Raw genomic sequence first — 8,046 nt, 5'->3', positions numbered from 1 at the left:
CGTGTGGCCCTAAAAGGAATAAAGAAAATAATAATAAAAACAAGTTCAATTTCTTTACTATGAGGATATTCTGACTTTTTAACTGATGTGCAATCAGTTTCGGTAAGTTGTGTTTATCAAGGAATTTGGCCATTCCCTCTAAGTTATCAAATTTATTGGTATAAAGTTGTTCATGATATTCCTTATTTTCCCATTACCTGTTTTTAAAAAATGAGTCTTGCCAGGGACCTACCAACTGTATATATCTTTTCCAAAAATCCTTTGGCCTTGATAGTTTTCATTGGTTATTTCTATTTTCTATTTCATTGATTTCTGCTCTAAACATTAGTTATTTCTCCCACTTCCTTTTGATCTAATTTGACCTTCTTAACTAGTTCGTGAAGGTAAAAAATTAGATAGATCACTAATTGTATACATTTTTCTTTCCTAATATAAGCATTTGAGGCTATAAATTTCTTCTCCCAGCTGAGAAGTTCTAACATCCCATCAGTTTTCATATACTGTATTTTCAATGTCATTCCATTTGCAGTAGTTGCTACCATCCCTGTAACTTCTTCTTTAACCTCTGAGTTAATTAGAAGTGTGTTGTTTATTTTTCAAGTATAGGGAATTTCCTAAACAGCTTGATGTTAACTTCTGACTTTAAACTGCTGTGATCCAAAAGCATATGTTGCAAGATCTTTTGAAACTTATTGAAACTTGCTTTATGACCCAGCATATGGATTATCTTGATATATGTTCCAGATATACTTAAAAAATATGTATCATGCAATTCTTGAGTATAGTGTTTCATAAACATCAATTACGTCAGGCTGGTTTACTAGTGTGGTTCTAATCTCCTACACCTACTATAATCTAGTCTCCTATAGCTCACAGCAACACCGGATCCTTAACCCACTGATAGAGGCAAGGATCGAACCAGCATCCTCATGGATACGAGTTGGGTTCACAGCCCACTGAGCCACAGCAGGAACTCTTTTTTTTTTTTTTTTTTTTTTAATCTTCTAATTCAATGACTGTGGCTTTTTCCTTGTGTTCAAACCCCCATGTGGACTTGGGGGAACCCTCAGAAGAAAAGCCAAGTATATGCAGTTATGTAGTACAGTTCCTGTCTTTAAATAGTCTACTTCCCTCCCTGTTTCTGCCCTTTTTTTTTCAGTGCCTTCAAGTACTTGTTCTTTATATTTTGTCCATTTTTATCATTATCTCATGCAAGCTATTCTGCCACTAGTTGTGTTTAGATTTTTAACTAAAAAAAATGTATCAAATCCAAAATTCCTTAAAAAAAAAAAAAAGACATGCTTCCTTTCATGCTACCAATGGGAAATAATATAGGTTTGAATAGCAATGAATTTATTAAACACCAACAATCATAGTGTAGACTGAATCTGAAAGAACTGAAGTCCCAGGGGTAGAGCCATCCAGCAGATTTGTATGTAAAATCTGACCAAGGCCAGGGAAGAAAGAGAAGGGAAATGTCACAGAACGGTGAGAAGAAAGAACTCCAGACCCTCTACTTCACCTGGTCATTAACTCAAGCAATATGTTTATAGAATATCTACCATACGTCAGGTTCGTGAAAAGAACTGGCATATGGAGATATGTGAAATAGAGTGTCCCTCATAAGATTAGAGTCTGATTGGATGGAGCAGACAATAAAGATGTAAAAGAATAAATAATTTCCAAATGTTAAGTAATACAATGAAAGCAAATAGAAACATGAGACAGAAAGTTAACAGATATTGGAAAAAACTATTTTAATACGTATCTTTCTGAATAGGTCACATTTCAGCTGAATCTAAGAATAAGGAGGAATCAGCTATTCAAAAGCTGTAGGGATGGGGGGGATTCCATGCAGGGAGACAGAAAAGACACAGCTGGAAACTTCATGAACAAGGGGTAAACAGTATGCAGTGCTGCTGAAGAGGTAAAGGGGACTTGTAAGGCAAGGAATGAAGTGCACTAAGAACACAACGCAGGATTTTAGGCAAGGGGAAAGGGAAAGGGAAAGGGAAAGGGAAAGGGAAAGGGAAAGGGAAAGGGAAAGGGAAAGAAAGAAAGAAAAAGAAAGAAAGAAAGAAAGAAAGAAAGAAAGAAAGAAAGAAAGAAAGAAAGAAAAAGAAAGAGAGAGAACAAAAGAAAAACACATACTCTGATCACACTTCAAAAAATAGCTCTCTGGCTCCTATGCAGGACAAGCAGTTTGGTTGGGAGGTGACTCAAGCAAGAGATGATGAGGGCTTAGATAAGGACAGTGGCAGTGAAGAGGAGAACTTTATGAGATGTATTTTAGAGACAGGATTGACTGAATGGCAGCAGAAAGGAAAAGGAAAAAGAATCAAGGCTATATTTCAGCTATCTGGTTTGAATAACTGTGAAAATGGTAGCACCATGACTAAAATGGAGAAGATTACAGCTTATGACATTCTAGTGTGGAAGATGGACAAGAAAGAAGATGTAAGGTAGTAGTAAGGGCAGTGAGGAGTAATAATGCAGGCAAAGGGAATAAAGAGTACTGGGGGCTGCTTATGTTACATGAGTTGATCCGGGAAGACACCCATGAAGTGAGAGAGCATGCCACCTTAATGAAGAGCATTCTACTCAAAAGCAAGAGAAAAGTGCAAAGGCCAGACTGTAGTAGTGAACTGGGCCTGCAAAAGAAAAGGAGGTGAGCAGGGCTGCAGGAGTGGAATGAGTCAGGGAAAGAGGGAAAGAGGCAGCCAAGGCAGTTCATGTAAACCCTGACAGACCAAGACAAGGACAGTGGTTTGTTTTGTCTTTTGTCTTTTTAGGGCCACACTCGTGGCATATGGAGGTTCCCAGGCTAGGAGCTGTAGCTGTGGGCCTATACCACAGTCACGGCAATGTCGAATCCTTAACCCACTGAGCGAGGTCAGGGGTGGAACCTGCAACCTCATGGTTCCTAGTTGGATTCATTTCCGCTGCGCCACGATGGGAACTCCAAGGACAGTGGTTTTGACGTTAAATATGATGGGGAACCAATGCAGGATTTTGAGAAGGAGAACAGAAAACAAACTGCAGGGGGGGAAGGGAAGGAGGAAGTGATGACCTGTAAGAAGCTAGAGCACTAGTCCCTGTGACAGATGATGGCATCTTGAACAGCATCAAAGCAATGGAAGTGATGAAGTTCTTGGATGTGTAGCCCTAAAATCCCATACAATTTGCTGATGAACTGGATGAAGGATATGAGAGAGAGGAGTCAAGAATTCCAATTTGCTTAACCTGAGAATCTGCATGAATGCTGTGCCATCTACTAATGTGGACCCTGGAGGAGGGCAAACATGAAGCAGGAAATCTAGAACATTCATGCTCTCTTGCTTGCTGGTAAGAACAATCCACAGGCAGTGCCTCTCAAACCTTAATGTGCACACCAGTCACCCACAGGTCTTGTTAAATAAAGTGCAGATTCTGATCCAGTAGGCCTGAGACTCGTTCCTAACAAGCTCCCAGGTACTGCTGGTCCATAGACCTTACTCGGAAGAGCAGTCACTAAAAAAAGACAGAAAGGAACAAGGAGGATAACTGAAAAATCAAAATTATTAAACTTGTTGGAAAAACACATTCTTGGCACCCCGCACCTTGGGAATCAAACTACAGTCTATGTTTTAACAAGCCTTCCAGATGATCCTCAAACATGTCAGAGTTTGAGAAGAGAGGCCTAAGAGAAAGAGGGCTTCAGCCATTGAGTGGCAAGATGAATGCTATGGTAAGTTGATAGCAAAAATTGTACTTTTTCACTTTTCTCATTATTTATACCTTTTACAATATAACTGCAGTTCCTCCCAGCAACAGTGGTCTCTTTTCCCTCCTCTTGAACCTGCCTGGCATTATGAGGTAAAGTGGAGTGAAGAAGGGTGACTGATGGAAAAGGTCAGAAGACCATCCTTCTGGGTGCAGGACACTGCCTTTGGCATAGGAGACACAAGATAAAACTGGAGGCAAAGAAAGTATATGGAACTAGAGGGAACACTTCCTGGACTCTTGAAAGTTACTCGTCTTTTACCACTCTCAAGGCTGGATTCCCTAGAATTCTGACTTAACGTCTGCTTCTCCTTTTGCTCTACTTTCCCTCTCTGAAAGTTTGCATCCATTCCCAAAGCTTTGTCACTACTATGTCCCGTTAATTCTTTAATCACCTCTTCAGCCCCAATCACTCCTCCCAGATGCACTTTCCTATTTCCAGCTGCCCACTGGACACCTTCATTAGCATGGGTATCCTCTGTTCCACACTATACAAAGAATTTTCTAAGGTGACGGAAATGCTACCTGTACTGACCAATCTAGTAGCCACAAGATCCACCTGGCTATTGAGCATTAAAAAAAAAAAAAAAAAAAAAAAGTTCGAAAGTTCCTTGATTTTACTAGACACATTTCAAGCTACGTGGCCAGTAGCTGTTAAACTGGACAGCACAGCTCTCAGCAATGCCAACAGTCTCAACGTGAACTCATCTTTCTCCAACTATCCCTATTCCTGTATTTCCTACTTTGAATATTGTCACTACGTAGCTCTCACATTTAAAAAATAAAAAAGTTTGGTCCTACTGGACTTCCCTGTCCCTCACAGCCCATCTTCATGGAAATGGTATCCAAATCTTGTCTCATCTAGTCTACCTCAGAAATCTACTGAATCTAGCCTCTCCTCTGGATCCCTAGTCACTGTTCTACACACTCTTTCGATTTCTAATTTGAGCTACTGCAAAGAGCCTCTCCGTTTTTCAGCAAGGCTTTCCCCACTCCAAACTTTCTTCCACATTACCACTATTTGTTTCTTAAGAACAAAGCTAATTACCCCATGCCCTCTTCTTGAAATGCTTGTTGGTGCCAACCTATTCAACTTTATACCCCTAGCCTTTAGCATAATCTTGGACCATAGATAAATGATGGATAAATGAATTTTACAGATAGAAAGGAAAGAGATAGTCTCTTGCCTAGGAGAGAACTGTTTACCTATCCAAAGTGCAGATGATCGTGCAGAGAAACAGAAGCCAGCTTACTTCAGACAAATGCTAGACCCTTTAATTTTGCCGTCTCTATGCAAGTATACCATTTAATGCTCTGGCAAAGAGCACAGTGACAGCTCCTGAGATGAATTTAGACTCAGATCTTAGCCTAAGTTGAATTTCATTTTCCTTACCTCTTGCATTCCTCAGGCACAGATCCAATGGTATTTACCATCCCCAATATCTTTGCAAGTAAAGCATGAAAGAATTTATTTTCACGACAACCTTACCTTACTATACTTTTTTAAATGGCCATATCCCGCTTACTGTTTTCCCATAACTAAGAGACTTAGATATGGACTAATAAACTCAAAATGAGGAATTATTTACCAAGCTTTGATTACCTTCTGTGTGTGAGTCAGCTGCTGTGGCAGAACACAAATGTGGTTTAAAGAACAAGATGTAATACCTGTGACACAACAAGCGTTCTCTCCTCCATCCTCTATCTCCTGCCATCATTCACAGTGTTCTTCCACAGAGAGAATACTTAGCTGCCTCATAGATTATTATCCTCAATTGCAATCACCTTCACCTCCACTCATTCTCGTTATTTCCAGTCAAGACTAGAATCAGGAGCTCTATAAAATATCTTTTCAGTCTTCTTATTCCTACCACCACACCTACTTGAACCTCACTGGAAAACTAATTCCTGGACATTTCACTGTCCTCTAACAGTCACCTCACAGCTTCATTTCCTTCCCTACAAGCCCAGACACCAAAATGCATCTCAAGTGCACTCACCACCAACTCCCTCAACTCCCCTCCGCCTTTTAACTACTCATATTCAGCGATAATTCAACCATAGATAAATCTACCCACTTATTCATTCACTATATAGTGAATGCATACTAGATGTCCAACGTTTAATTTCTACTTCTACTTCCACAGTTCTGAATGCTACCAGGGCAAAATCACAAATCTCAGGGTCCCTACATTTAAATAGCCCCTTATCTCAGGGGAGGCTTCAACACTCATCAGCAATTCTTAAGACAACCCTCTGCCCACACCCCTCAACGAGCATTTTGCCACTCTTCTCAAGCCCAATCCTACTCATGATTCATCTTTCTCAGAAGATGGCACTGCTTCCTACTTCATGGAGAAGAGGCTTAGAGCATGAACTACCTCATCTTAATCATCTACCTACCAACGTAATGTCTCTGTGCCTTTTAACCTTCTTCTGCCGCTTTGGAGAAGACTTGCCTCTGCTTCTATCCATGACATTCAAAGACCCCCTTCCCCATTTTGCTACATCAATTATTATTTTTTGCCCCCCACCCCCACCCAAGGCATATGGAGTTCCTCGGCCAGGGATCAAATCCAAGCAGCAATTGCAACCTAAGCCACAGCTACGGCAATGCTGGATCCTTAACTCACTGTGCCCTCAAGATGCTGCCAATGTATCCCATTGTGCAACAGGAGGATCTACTGATTCATTAATTATTGTTCTCCTTTATTTTCAACTTTTCCTATTTCAGGGTCCCCTTCTCAAAAATCTCTTCCTCCCATACTAAATTAAGACAACATAAACTCTTCTCTGGTTTTAAAACCTCAAAAACTTGCTTCTGAGCATGGAACCAAGAGTACCTAACTATGTATCTCAGACAATATTCTCAACTCCAACAGGCCCAGCCTTATGAATTATCTAGTCACTTCAGTTCTTCCACATGGAGAAAGTGGCTCTGAAAGTCACCATGTCTGCCTTTGTGAGTTTTCCCTTTTGCAAAGTATACAAGGTTGCTAACTTACTCTCACACATTTCTCACATGCAGGCAACCTGGCAGGCCTAAAGGGAAACATTATAATTTTGAAATTATTTCAAACTTAAAGAAAAATCACCACAAAAATACAAAAAACTCCTGTACTTTTACCCTCATTCACCAATCTTTGACATTTGACACCATTTATCACTACTTCTATCTACATATTTTTTCTGAAGCATTTGAGAGTAGGCTACACACTGATAACAATTTAGGTTCTCGCGTGAGTTTTCCTAAAGGCACTGATCACCAAACATGACTAAAAATTCTGGTCCCAGTGACATCTACATTATCATAGTAATTTATCAGTTACAATTTGGACAGTACCAAATCTAACAAGCTTAATGTAAAAATGGATCCGTGTTCTGAACCCTGATGAAATCTGGTTTGTTCAGAGGAAACCATCTCACTCTATTTCTCATCTCCTGCCCCCACTGGTGGGGACACTGGAACTGGCAACAACCCAAACCATGTTGTACATGGTTTCCAGCACCCCAAAACACATTCTGAAAAATTTTCCAAGTCCAGAGGCACATTATTGGCTGGTTCAGGTGTTCATAGTCTAAGCCAGAGGGGACTGCAATTATTCCCCATGATGGAAGAATAACTCCCATGAAGTAAGGGCTGTCAACTGCCCTTGCATAAGTCATTTCCCCTTTGTACACACCACCCACTGTAACTACAGATTAGATGCGTTGGGCAAGCCCTTAGATGGCCTCCCCTAAGAGCAGAGTCCAAACTTGATTACTCAGACTAAGAAGCAGTAATAACAAAAGATTTTGCTATTCTCAGGCTATGGGTTGAATCAGAGCTGCAGCTACCAGCCTTAGCAATGCGGGATCCAAGCGGCATCTGCGACCTACACCACAGCTCATGGCAACACTGAATCCTTAAACCACTGAGCAGGGCCAGGGATTGAACCTGCGTCCTCATGGATACTAGTTGGGTTCTTAACCCGCTGAGCCACAATGGGAATTCAGTAACAAGTTTTCCTGCTGTGAATCAGAGGATCAATGAATGAGCAAGTGCAAATGCTTTGTTGCATTTCATTTTCGCAAACAAGTCCCAGAAATACTGAACATCTGAGGTAAAGTAAAATACTTCTTGGACCACAAACTGTTACGAACAAGTTAAAATACACAATTAAATAGATATTTATAGAAAATTTATAGAGACCAGAGCTTTGTGAAAGCAGGCCTTAGATAATTTTTAAAATCTCTAGCACCTACTCATCTACCAAACATGCGTCTTAAGCATATTCTACGTGA

The sequence above is a fragment of the Sus scrofa genome, chromosome 10 (assembly GCF_000003025.6).
Source record: "Sus scrofa isolate TJ Tabasco breed Duroc chromosome 10, Sscrofa11.1, whole genome shotgun sequence".
Lineage (NCBI taxonomy): Eukaryota > Metazoa > Chordata > Mammalia > Artiodactyla > Suidae > Sus > Sus scrofa.
This window is presented reverse-complemented; position numbering follows the sequence as displayed.